General features: G+C 42.4%; 1 protein-coding gene across 7 annotated transcripts in view; it reads left to right on the forward strand.

Annotated features, from left to right (window-relative positions):
- daam2 (dishevelled associated activator of morphogenesis 2) overlaps positions 1 to 12,340 on the forward strand; it is a 99,170-nt gene that overhangs the window by 18,793 nt on the left and 68,037 nt on the right. For 4 of the 7 annotated variants that reach the window (XM_020085104.2, XM_069535308.1, XM_069535307.1 and 1 more), the window contains exon 1: positions 5,480 to 5,748. The exons of the other annotated variants lie outside the window; for them this stretch is intronic. The gene's annotated coding sequence lies outside the window, so the exon portion shown is untranslated. Of the gene's footprint in view, positions 1 to 5,479; positions 5,749 to 12,340 lie in introns of those variants that run through there. 7 annotated transcript variants of the gene reach the window in all.

Genomic DNA, 12,340 nt, shown 5'->3' on the forward strand with positions numbered 1-12,340 from the left:
TTGTACCGATAATGTACCGATACATGCAGATGATATGCATATTTGGAGAACTGCAAACTGTACAGAATAAGTACTATAGATTACATACCGATAATGTACCGATATATCTGGATAATCTGGGAAATATACAAAGTGTTTTATCGCACCGAAATAAAATAGTGGATTCTAGACGTAGAAAGTAGAAACTATAAAGGAAGTGAGCACATAAGAGACTGGAACCCGATAAGAACTAGATTTATGGTTCATGGCTTTACTGTCATTGGGTTATTTTTCTGCTGCACGCCTCTGAAAAATAGATAGTATGGTATTCCCTGCCATCATGATATATAGCTAACATACAATTAGACCATGTATAAAAAAATTTGCCCTCTTGTTTATACTGTCAAGAGTTCTGGCTTTGTATGGTGGTGGTGTTTTTCTCAGTGGCAATTTATCTCAGTGCGGGCGTGAAAGAAATGCTTGTGTGCAAAGTGCTGTCACAAGGAATTCCTCACTTAAACAAAACAAACTTAAATGAGAGCTGCCTGGTCAAAAGAAACCCTAAATAATACAGTATGGAACAACATGTCGTAAAACATGACTGTTTGCCATGTAGCTCTGGCAGCCGCTGGTTCAGAGGAGGACTTCTCTTCAGTCACAACACTGGAAAGACAGATTTAGATGCCAATATCTGGAGTTTTAAACCCTTCTTTACAGCCTCTCCTACAGCTGTTTCTCTGTCTGCTATCAAGTCGACTGTATATGAGAGGTCTGAAGGAGAAAGTCTGCTTCATGAACCTGAAGGAGACCACCTTAGTTGTCCCACTTCTTCTGGTCCAGTATTCCATTCACCTTTTGTCCAACTCTGCACCAAGTGCCAAGTTCCTTTCTGCTGCTCTCCCTTGACTAAACTTAGCCCTTGTTATCCACGCTGTTGTTCCTGCACTTGTTCCTGTGGAGGTGAATTTTTTTTGTTTTTTAAAGATGACTGCCAGGAGTTCTCAACAGATTCTTTAATCTGCTTCCACTGTGGATAAAGGAGGGTTTGGAGAGCTGCTCAGTAAAATTCACCTAGCTGACTGACAAGTGACTGGGAGGTGGTCTGAAGCCTCATGTCATTCTATCGTGCACAGCTCTGCTGAAAAAGGGAAAGCACCCTACCTAGAGTGTCAACCTCACTTAACGTACTCTGCAGCTGACATGACATTTGCCATCCAGCATGATTCACTGTGGGTAAATACCAGCCTTACTATTTTAAAGGAATTACCCGAGGTCAGTGCAAGTTCACCCAAACAAGACTGTAAAGGCTGTGATCCCTGGTCCTCTCCTTGGCATGCTGAGTGATAATGTGGAGTTGCAAATGAGTGTCTAACCTCTTCCTTGCTTTCTCTCAGTAAAAATGCATGTTGTCCAAGACAAGTGAAAACAAACATACCGTCTGAAAACAGAGAAGGAGAACAGATGGGCTCATCCCCCCCCCCTCCCCTTTTTAAAAGGAGGCATGATGTTTATCGCAAACTAGCCTAGCCCACTCAATTTGCGTCAGTTAGCCGTAATTACCAGGCTGTGATGGAAGATACAGGGGTAGCTGAAGAGCACTTTGATTCACTGGAGCATGAGCTCAGCCCATTCCTCAGGAATCCATCCTTTTGTTTTAGGGATGAAGACATTACACTGGAGAAGTGATGTAAACTTTACTGTGATGCTGCACAGAAAGAGAAAGAAGAAGGATGTAAGGAGATAAGGTGGTTCCAGGCTAATGTAAGTGTCCCCAGGGCTCGCTCAGGAATGCTCCCAGGCATTACTGTCAGGGATTTGGGACCGTGTCTTCTGTCCCGAGAGAATAATGACAAATGTAATTATGATTCCACCTTTCTCCACTCTTTGTGATATCAGTGGCTGCATTTTTGTGTATGTGAGTTTAAATGCCTGAGAATGGATGATGGTTTGGGCCCTTTTAGGTATTTGGTATTTCTATGGACATCAAGCTCCATTCAAAAGTGCCCATACAACCATTTTTTGAAATTGTGTTAGGTACAATTTCCGATGGTCGCATGCCTGTGAGTGCATGAAGATCATTATGCTGTTTTGGTGCACTTTTGGCATGGGTACTCAGTTCGCCAATGTGGTTGAAATGGCTCAGTTGGTCTCTCCATACCTGCACCTTTCATGTGCACATGACACTTGTGAAACAGTAAGTTTAGCTGCTACCATCTCCCAAAGCTGTCTATACCCATTTACACGATTCAAAAAGAAAAGAGGAGGCAGAGCAGGAGACTGGTGGAGAGGGAAAGCCAGTAAGAGGTCAAGGTCACATACAACTGAGGAACCACTGACTTTTAAGCAGTGAAGAAGGAAAAAAAATTGCCTTGTACTGTTTGTTACATTAGCTAACACAGCACCTGTAGTGTCAGTGCAAAGGAAAAGCTAGGTTGTGTGTGTGTATAGTAGGTAATGTGATCTGTCCTCTGCAGGCAACTAAACATGTGACCCACAACGTCTGTACCAAATTTAAAACCTGCAAGGACTGATGTATCACTGTGACGCAACTCTGATGCAACACTACAGTTGCACAGTATAAGGGAGTGATATAAGGCTGCCTCTGGGTAAAGATTGCCTTTGCCCCCTACCAATTTGTTTATGATAGATGGTGTCACTAATGTATCCATCAAAAAATGTGAGGTGGTCTATTCCTGACCATATTAGTTAAACCAATGCCTGCAGAAGAGAGGTTGTGTTTGTGTCAGCTTTCTGTATAAATGTAATTTCAGTTTTACAGCAGCTATATTAATACAAAAGTGTTGGCGCAAATAACAGAGAGTGTAGCTCCAGCTCTACCAGAGGAGAGTGGGGAGAGTGGAGAGTTTGGTCATTATGCATTGTGGAAAGTATGCATTAAATATGCATTAAGACATAATTTTGAACCACAATCATTACATATTTATAAAAACACAACTCATGTTGTTTTTCACAGAAATGCTCAGGAAAAGTGAAGCACATTTACTCACTGATGAATTATGTGCTTTTTGTGAGTGATCACACTGATTTCTCCTTCTCTCATAACATCAGTGACAGTGTAACAGCATTTGGCTGTATTCCAAAAACATTGTTGGAGTCGGACGTCTGTCGACAGCTCACTCTCCCGGTGGCCCATAGACAGCTGACTGAGTCCCTGCATTGAGTCGATCAATCTGTCACTCTCATTCCTAATTATTTTCTTTGACAATCAACAGTCCTCACACTTTAGTATTCTTGAGCTCATCATCTGTGACAGGCATCATTCTTGGCTGTCTGGCAGATTTCCTCTAAAGATTCTGAATCATCGGGAGAAGCGTAGAACTTGTTTTCACTCGTCATGAATTTATTTCCTCGGAAAGCAGAACATGTTACTGCAGAACTTCAGAAGCTCCTGCAGGTTAAGCTGGACTAACCAAACACTACTCAGGCTGATTAACTTTGAAAGTCTCTCTAGAGACAGACTTGAAAACACTTACAAGACTTCAGAAAAACCTATCATGCAACATACTCTAGAAGATGTAGAGTTACACCAAGTGGCAACTGTGACGTTGGTTTGTGAACTGCTGTTTTAAAGTTTGGCATTTTGTTCAGTACCATCTTTGATTTTTGAAACAAGAAGAAAACATATTTGGAAGAAGGAGGGGTGAGCTTGAGGACACTACCAGCCCACCTACATCTGCAACCTGCAATCACATGGTATCTGTGCTCCGAAATATTAATAATAATAATAATAATAACAATAATAATAAAAATATAATAATTAATGCCATTCTTTATTGTCTATTTTACTCTTGATGGGACCATTATTTACTCAATTAAAATCATGCCGTATTATAGAAGACTTTAATCTAATGATGAACACCATAAAGCTAGGAAAATATTAATTTTCATTGTCATTTTCTCATAGACTTCTATAGAAACTGACTTGTGGAGACTTGAGGGGAGTTGCCCTCTGTTGGTCATTTGAGAAAATACAGGTCTCAGCCAATTCTGCATTGGCTTCACTTCCATAATCAGTAAACACTAAACAATAAGTTTAGTCCTGAAATATAAGACCACACCCATGTTTATTGACTTATATTAGGTGTCCTATCTTAAGATAGTTAATGTCCATTAATTTTTTTTGTGCTACACAAAAATGTGTAGGCTCTGTGCCCAAGTCTTGTAATGGTAGGGAGAAACATTTATAAATGTATTGTGATACCCTGATGTCGTCCTTCAGGTTAAATTCCTATGCTAAGTTCCTTATCTACAACATATGCACATTATACAAGCAAAGCCAGAATCAATAGTGTAGCATGGAGTCACCATTAGATGAGCTGTCACCTGTCGGCCAACCTGTGTCTAGAGACAGATAAGACCCCTCTGTATGAAATCAATTCACATTTGACCCTTGTCTTCAAAGTGTTGGGCAGTAAAGGTAAAAGTGAAATGTCATAGAATTTACATTGATCCATCAGCTTTGGAGTTTGCCAGTGATGTCTTAAGGTGTCTGTGTTTGAAGTGTAGACATTCGTCCACACAGTGATGTAAGTTTAAAAAGCTGCAGGTGTATATATCCCTTATCCCTCAATAACTTTGGGGTATTGCAGTGCTTGGAAATGTCGCCCTTTTGTTTCTTCACTACGTCTTGTTTTTCATTTCACTGTGTTGATTTTCTCATCTGTTTGGAGCTGTGTGGGGTCAGGGGTCATATCTGTATCCAGGTCAGTGCAGCAGGACCTTTGACATTTTGATGTTTGCACTTGAAGACCCCTCATTATATCATGGTAACATACTTGAATTCCACTTCACAGATCCTGTGGTGTGGCCTTTTCAGCTGACCACCCCCCACCCACAACACACACACAATTCATGCAGCTGAGCTAATGGTGTGAAGTTGACAAGGCCATCATAGCTTTACACAATCGAGCATCCCGTCATCAACCTCTTCTCAATGAAAACTGATCGGACTTCAGGGAAATCCTTTTCCTGTGTGGGTCACAGGGTGATTCCTAATGGAGAATCCAATATTTGGTGTGTGTGTGTACTTGCATGGGCGTGTGTGCTTTTATGCATGTTGGCGATGAAAAGGCATGACAGGAAAAGGTGTTTCCTTTTGGGCGTTCATGAACAGTCTGCCCAGGGAGGGAATGCATTGGGTGGAGTTGGGATTGCAGACAGAGGCGGGAGGCACAGGCTGCTAAGGGTCACTTCCTTACATCTTGCCCTCTTCCCTGACGCAGCAAGCAGACACACATATATACTGTACAAATGTGTGTATTTCCACAGAAAGTCCATCACTCTCTCGTCGGCATCCACATGGATGCAGTCAAATGCTGGAGCTGGAATCCAGAAGGGGAGGGTGGGCAGGCGAGTGATCTAAAGACAGAACACGAGAGAGGGAGAGCGAACAAGAGAGGGACGGGGTAAGAGAGGGAGAGAGAGAGAGAGAGAGAGGGAGAGCAGGGACAGTGTCAACAGCTCAGCTCCCAGCACAGTCAGCTGAAATCCAGCGCACAGCTCAGAAGCTCAGAGAAGGGAAGCAGACAAAACGCAGCTGCTTTAGCTGGGAAACATAAGATTTGTGTTTGGTGCAATCCATCCATTTACCTCAAATTTTCAATGGCCAAGTGAGAGGTTAAAATCCAGAAGATGTAGGAACGCTTTGAAATCTTTTAACCCTGCTTTACTGAGAGAATCCTTATTTTTCCATTGCTGGTGACGTTTCTTTGGGACAATCCATCTCTCAGGGCAACCCGTCTGAAGTGGGTAAGTAGAGAGATATTTGATCTTGATACTGATACGGCATAGCACTGTTCACCTTGCAGGAGCTCACCCCACATGACAGGCTACAGATGTGTGAACGCAGTTTGTCCATGCGCCGCGTCCTCCTGCTCAGCTCAGCCAGGAAAACACAGACTACTGCAGCCAATAAAATAAACATTAGTCAGTAGACTCAGTAAAAAGCTGTGCAAGAGAGGAGCTGGTGGGCAACAGAGGATACTATTCCCACTAAAATGATAAAGTTTCCATATTTTCAGCTGTTGTAATTGATGTGAACGGCAGTATTTTACTACAGTGGCTTTATAGGTAATAAACAGAATGTGTGCAGTCTTTATATTTGGGCTGTTGCTCCAGCGGTGTTGACAGCACGCCTTGCTTTACCCCTGAGTGTGCTGGTGCATTATATGAGCAGAGCTTTTTAGCATATTGGTGCTAGTTTTGGATTTGGTTTTAGCTGAGGCTGTTCAGAGGTTCATTTTCTTTGGAAGAGATTGTGATTTCATGATCCATCCATGAGTTCAAGGATGGATCAGGGTTTGGCAGTGCTAGAGGAGGGAGTTCGAGGCGAGTGAAATCCACCTTTGGTTCATACCCAAAAAAACTTGTGATGTCTTGGACTAAACCTTCAGGAAATGTATGGCATGTCAGGAATTGAAGGCATCAGGCCTATTTCGTTTCATCGTCATGGGCCAATCATGTTCATCAATCACACAGTCGATCCTCTGGTCTAAGTAGTGGTCCGGCAGCCAGACATTCCATATATGCTGTACATTTCCTCCCAGCAGCAACTAAACCCTATATGGAACTGGAGAAAGCAGACTTAAACTTACCCCTAAATGCAGTCTGCTTTTGCTTGGGATGTTGGCAGCACTGTTTTTTAAATAGACCTTCCATATTTTCCTCAAGGGAAGCAAATACTCAGCAGCAGCTCAGACCAACATAAACACCCTGTTCTTATCTCCTTGGCTTCCTCATTTGAAGAAATCATGAAGCCCTCCTTTCCTGTGTGGAAGCATTGCCTATATCCTGGTTGAGAGGCTGTCATCTGAACTGTAAATCCTTTGCGTGTGTTGAAACCATGGCTGCGAAAGTTCAAGCGCCACCCCTCCAAATTTCCACCTGTGAAATTGGTTTTGGGTGCCTACTTAAGGGTTTGCCTGATGGTTTATGGGCGGAAACGTTTCAAACGGATGCATCAGTGTTTGTGAAAAATTTCCCTTGGTCATAGTGCTGTGTAGTTTCTTTTGATGTCTTTTTGTGATGTGAACAAGATAGTATCCATTTCCGCCACATTAAAGGCTTACCCTCCGGTCTGCTGGAAATCCTCAAACATTCATGTGCACTAGGGGTCAAGCAGAGTGACATTGCTAAAAGATTCAGTGTGCTGGGAAGGCATCAACAAAAGTTGTGGACTCACACACTCCACACACACCCACCCTCTGCTGCCGTCAGCGCTCTCAGGGCTTTTCATATTTTATCGACCATTACGGATGCATGAACTGCTCTCTCAGGATTAGAGGGAGTGCGAGGCAGAGTTGGTGAGTGACGGTCGGCCTTTTATCGCTTCAGCCCTGCTGCTGACTGGCAGCTCAAATGCCTCCTCATTAGAATAGGGACAGAGAGGGAAAAAAGAGAGGAGGTCTGTAAAGCTGCTTAAATTCTACTATCTGATCTTTTTGATGGGATTATCATCATGTAGTATTTGCAGTAGTGTAGTTACAGTGTCTGACGGACAAAACTCAGGGAGACTGTGAGCGAGAAGCTGCTGTCACTCCCCTTTACTGGAAGTCCCCACACTGAATGCGTGACAAATGGCGCCATTGTATTTGTGCCAGTGACACACTTTCTGGGCTTATGATGTGTAAGCATATCTTTTTTTTTTTTACAGTGCCTCAGTTCAATGCAGTATTACTGGAGGCTATTTAAAAAAAAACGTTGGTCACGTCATAGGGCTGTCCCTATCTGAGTTGCTATAACTGTCCCAGAAGAGCATTCCAGACATTACCCAGAAGCCCTCTGTCCTCTCTGCTGCAGCTGTTGACCTCTCACCCAGGCAAGATTAATAGCTTAACAATGTACAATATGGAGCGCCTGGGTCGGCTTGCTGACATTGATGGACATATTCAAACCCTGGTGCAAAGCATGAGAAGCCAAACAAAAGCAAGCTGACAAACAAGTCTCCCGCTGAACTGCTGAGCTAACCAGTGAGTGTTGTTGTTGTGAGTGCAAGTGTGGAAGTGCAGTGGTGAGTCGGTGTATTTTTTTTGTTGCAGAAGTGCAAAAGTTGCCACTTTCACCACTCAGAAGAGCTAGATCTTTTCCAGCATCAGTGTAAGTAAACTGCACTATTGGAGAGGGTCTATCCTCTCCACAGCACAGTTTTCAAAGGTGTTTAAAAGAATGTGGAGTCTCTGGGAAGGCCAGCATCCCTTCCCTCTCGAGAGTCATTGTATGCAGCTCTGAGGTTGTACTCCTGCCAAAAGTTTTTTTCCACACATATAATAACATGTCTTTCGTTAGACTGGGATCTTGCGACTCTGGCACGACCCTCCCATATGAAATAAGAACAAGATTTGACACGGCAGGGTAGCGTTTTGGGGTTCGAGGGAAAGGGATGCCAAGTATTGGATTTCATTCCGAGCCCTGTTAATATGTGGGAATTCTGGGGCCTGTGGAATGTGGCATGGCCGACTTTCTTCTTATTCCCAGTATTAATAGCGTAGTTATCCCAGTGATCCGGTCTGTTTGATGAGCCGAGATGTGACTCGTGGAGATGCGCCTGTTGGCCAGTGGAAAAGTGGGTCAGCAGTGGGTCTGTGCTTCTGACGTTATAGTCTCTCTACTTGATACAACCTCCTTCCTGAGCCAACATTAACATCTTTATTGTTGAGCTCCCACACAGAAACATGTGGATGACCTATACTGAGTACTGCTACACATGCCGAAGCTTTGGCAAGAAAAAGAAATGAAATGCACTTTTTAAAAACAACACAGAAAAGTGTCTCACAAACAGCTTTTTACTGCGCTAGGTCTCCAAAAGTTTCTCTGCAAACTTTTGCTAATCCCTTCACCCAAGTCGTCTGCTTCTGCTCGGGTTCTTATTTCAACCATTGTTCATGCAACTCGTGTCTGTGGTCCGTGGCTTGTATGAAGGGGTTTAACATGTTTATAATAGTTTGCTTCAAACTGCAGCTGTGCATGGATGGCTACTTAGGGCTTTCACTGCCGTGTGGAACTGCTACATGTGTTTGATCAGGGCAAAAAACACTCAGTCTAAAAGCACAGTTGTAACAACCCCTGGGTTCCTCATATGGACTGTGCCATTATGAATGTTCCTCGCATCAGGAAGTGGCTTATTGTAATGAATCAAACTAAATGAAATGGCTATTAATGCCTTCCCCAGAGGATTGGAAACACACACCCCCCTCCTCTTTTTCCAGTGGTTTAGTCAAGGCATTTCCCCCTTTATGGGTGAGGTGGGTTTCTGTGCCTCATGGTCCCATTAAAACCAATAGTGCTTATATGTTTGCTTTGAATGAAGCAATAAGCCTATAAGATTTCTGAGAATTCTCAAATGTTGGCTGTGAGAGAGTTGACAGTTTAAAAGGTTTTAATGTGATATTGAGAGACTGACATTTATAGTGGGTAGAGATTTGGCTGCTCTGTGTTATTTAAACAAAAGTTGATTTGTAAGAATTTACACAATGTGGACATCTGAGACAGTTTGAAGAGATTGTCTAGAATTACCGACGCATAGCAAGTGAGTCCCCAGTGATGGAATAACAACAGACGGTAGACGGATATGAAGAGCATTTAACAACCTGAGCCGTTTTTGTTCTGGAGAGAATATCTGTGTTCTTCATGTGCTAGATCAGTAACCATGGTGCAAACCCAGGGCAGCTTCATGTAATTACCTTGTCCCTGCATTTACTAAGCTGTTTGTAAACAAAAGAAAATGAAAATTGCTTCTTTGTCCAAATGTGATTGCATTTGCCTCGGAGACAGTCTGGAAATATTTAAGCAGGAGTATTAACCTTGAACTATTACAGTAATTAATAGTAATTATTGCTGTGGTCATTTTAATTGAGGTACTCTGACTTACTCATTTCTTTCTTATGCTATGAACAGTGCTGGATCTATATTATATGACAGCCTAATGGAACCAACTCAGCAACACATCTTGCACATTGTTCTGGTGCATTATTTAAAGCTTGTTATATACAGCAACAAGAAATGTGAGGTTATTTTTAAAACATGTGCTTGAAAGTCATTTTCATGTTTTAAAAACAGGTTTCCTATCGTATGTTTGACTGACTCAGCAGGAGTCTGAATGGACATATAGATTGTCTATCCCATAGCAACGTTCGCTAAAATAGTGACTCTATGGGAGCCCACAGTTTTATATGTGGCAGTAGACCTTTGTCATCATTAGGGGTGTCACCTGTTTGAACATTTAAACATTCAAAAGTGTTTGTTGGTGTAATGACCTGTTTGAATTAATATTATGCAGTCTAGTAGTAGTTTGTATTTTGATCCTGCAGAGGACACTTACTATCAGCTTGACCAATTGCATTGCCCTCTTGACCTATTGCTAAAGAAATCCTGTAATGTCTTGTTGTATTGCTACAAAAAAGGTGGCTGTCAAATATATTCAAACAAATTACGTGTCAGATTCATTCAAACTTGGTTTTAACAATAGTTGACACATGTTTAGGCTTATGTAGCAGTCATGGTTTTGAACAGAAGAAGTCTTTTGAATGAGAGGGGAAAGGTCTTGTTTCTCATCATTCAGCTTGGGAAGGTTGACTGAGAATCTTCACAGACATTAAAATAAGTTCTTCCTAATAGTTAGAGGACCATGTTGGCATGGTTACAGGATTACAAACAGTTAAGTTTATGGAGCGGTCAAAGAAACAATGACAACTATTGGTTTCAGACAGAGACAGAGTGTGGTCTCTCTTGTGATAGTCTTGTGCTTCGTGGAACCATCCTTCCACCTCCTCTAAATGAGGACACTTTATTTTCTTCTTTGATAACATCAGTTATTACAGCCTCTAGAGATTACCTAAAAATAAAATGCAACTATGGGTCGTAATAAGCTTGCCCCTAATCATATCAACTAAAGACATGCTCCTAGACCACCACTTAATTACTTTTTGGCTGTTTCCTCTTCACAGCTTCCCCTCTCTGATTTCAGGGAAGCAAGAAAGTAATTGAGGGAGAACACAAGCAAAGGAATGAGGGAGGACTGGCTGAATCATAGAAAGGGAAGGGTGGGTTTCTGATTATCTGATTCTGGGCTCTTTTCACTCATTTCCTGGAAGATGCATGTAGGTATAAGAGCACAGACGACCATTGGAGTCTTTATCTCACCCATAACTTGTGAGTAGACATAAATATTGTAGAAATTGCACACTATTGAAATAATTCTTTCTTTGTCTCTAAAATCATTCTACTCCAGCTTATTGAAATTGTGTGCTGTGACAATCAAATAAGCCATGAATATTTTGGAGTGCCAATGCTGTCATAGCTAAAAATAACTGTCCCCTTGAAGATGAGATGCACATGGTGTCCAGTGCTGAGGGAAGAGCTACAGCATTGCAGGGGCGGAAATAACCTATCCTAGCCTGCATTTGCCGACCCTTTCAGGCCCCAGCAGAATTCTCGAAGCCAAATCCTCTGGGCCATTGTCCAGGTCTGCACAAGAAAGCCACTACGCCATGTTGGGAAGGCAGACGATTTCTCATGAAATATCCCGACCGGAGTGTGTGTGCTTTAGAAGGAGTGCAGGAATGCATCACATGCAAATGTAGCGTGAAATAATATCAGCTCTGGTCATTTGTCAGTTAAGGTTGTAACTCACTGCTAACCATGGAGACCTGTGCTGGAATAGATGGGTGATGTCATAGGTTAGGATTCCATGTCAGTGTGTGTGGTGCACTCTACTGCGTGTTTCTGTTGCACAGTGTGTTTATCGTGTTTATATCAATATGATTGTGGATGTAATTCATCTATTAGTCATGTCAGTTGTTTCAGACCAATCATATATTGTAATTTATTCACATCAATCTTGTAAAACGACCGCCCATGGTGCTAGCCTTGTGTGACTGAGGAAGTTATGCATGAATTCAATCATTTAATTAGTGTGAGACAAACAATTACGTGTGTGTTTGTATGACTGTGTGTGTCAGAGTGTGGGTATTTTGCACGAACGTAACTGATTAGCTCCAGTGTGGCCTCTGACCCTAACAGGGTAAGATGTATGATGTGTACATGTCCTCCCCAAGGAAGAAGCATGGCTGTGGGTGGGCCAAGGATCCTATGGGATCCATGAGAGAATGGGTTTTTCAGGGTCCCAGGTGATTTGGCCCAGAGCCAGTGGTTTTGCAGGGAGGAAAAAGAATTGAAGAGTATGTCCATTATTCATTGGACAGACAGGCAGACAGTAGAAAGGGAGGGCAGGGCATGTTGGAGAGGGCATGTCTGGGGCAACAATATCCAAAGGCTGGCATGTCTCCAGTGTGTCCAATGGCTGGATTGAATAGCAGCTTTATGTCAAATTAATGAGTGTGAGTAG

The sequence above is a fragment of the Paralichthys olivaceus genome, chromosome 12 (assembly GCF_024713975.1).
Source record: "Paralichthys olivaceus isolate ysfri-2021 chromosome 12, ASM2471397v2, whole genome shotgun sequence".
Taxonomy (NCBI): Eukaryota; Metazoa; Chordata; class Actinopteri; order Pleuronectiformes; family Paralichthyidae; genus Paralichthys; species Paralichthys olivaceus.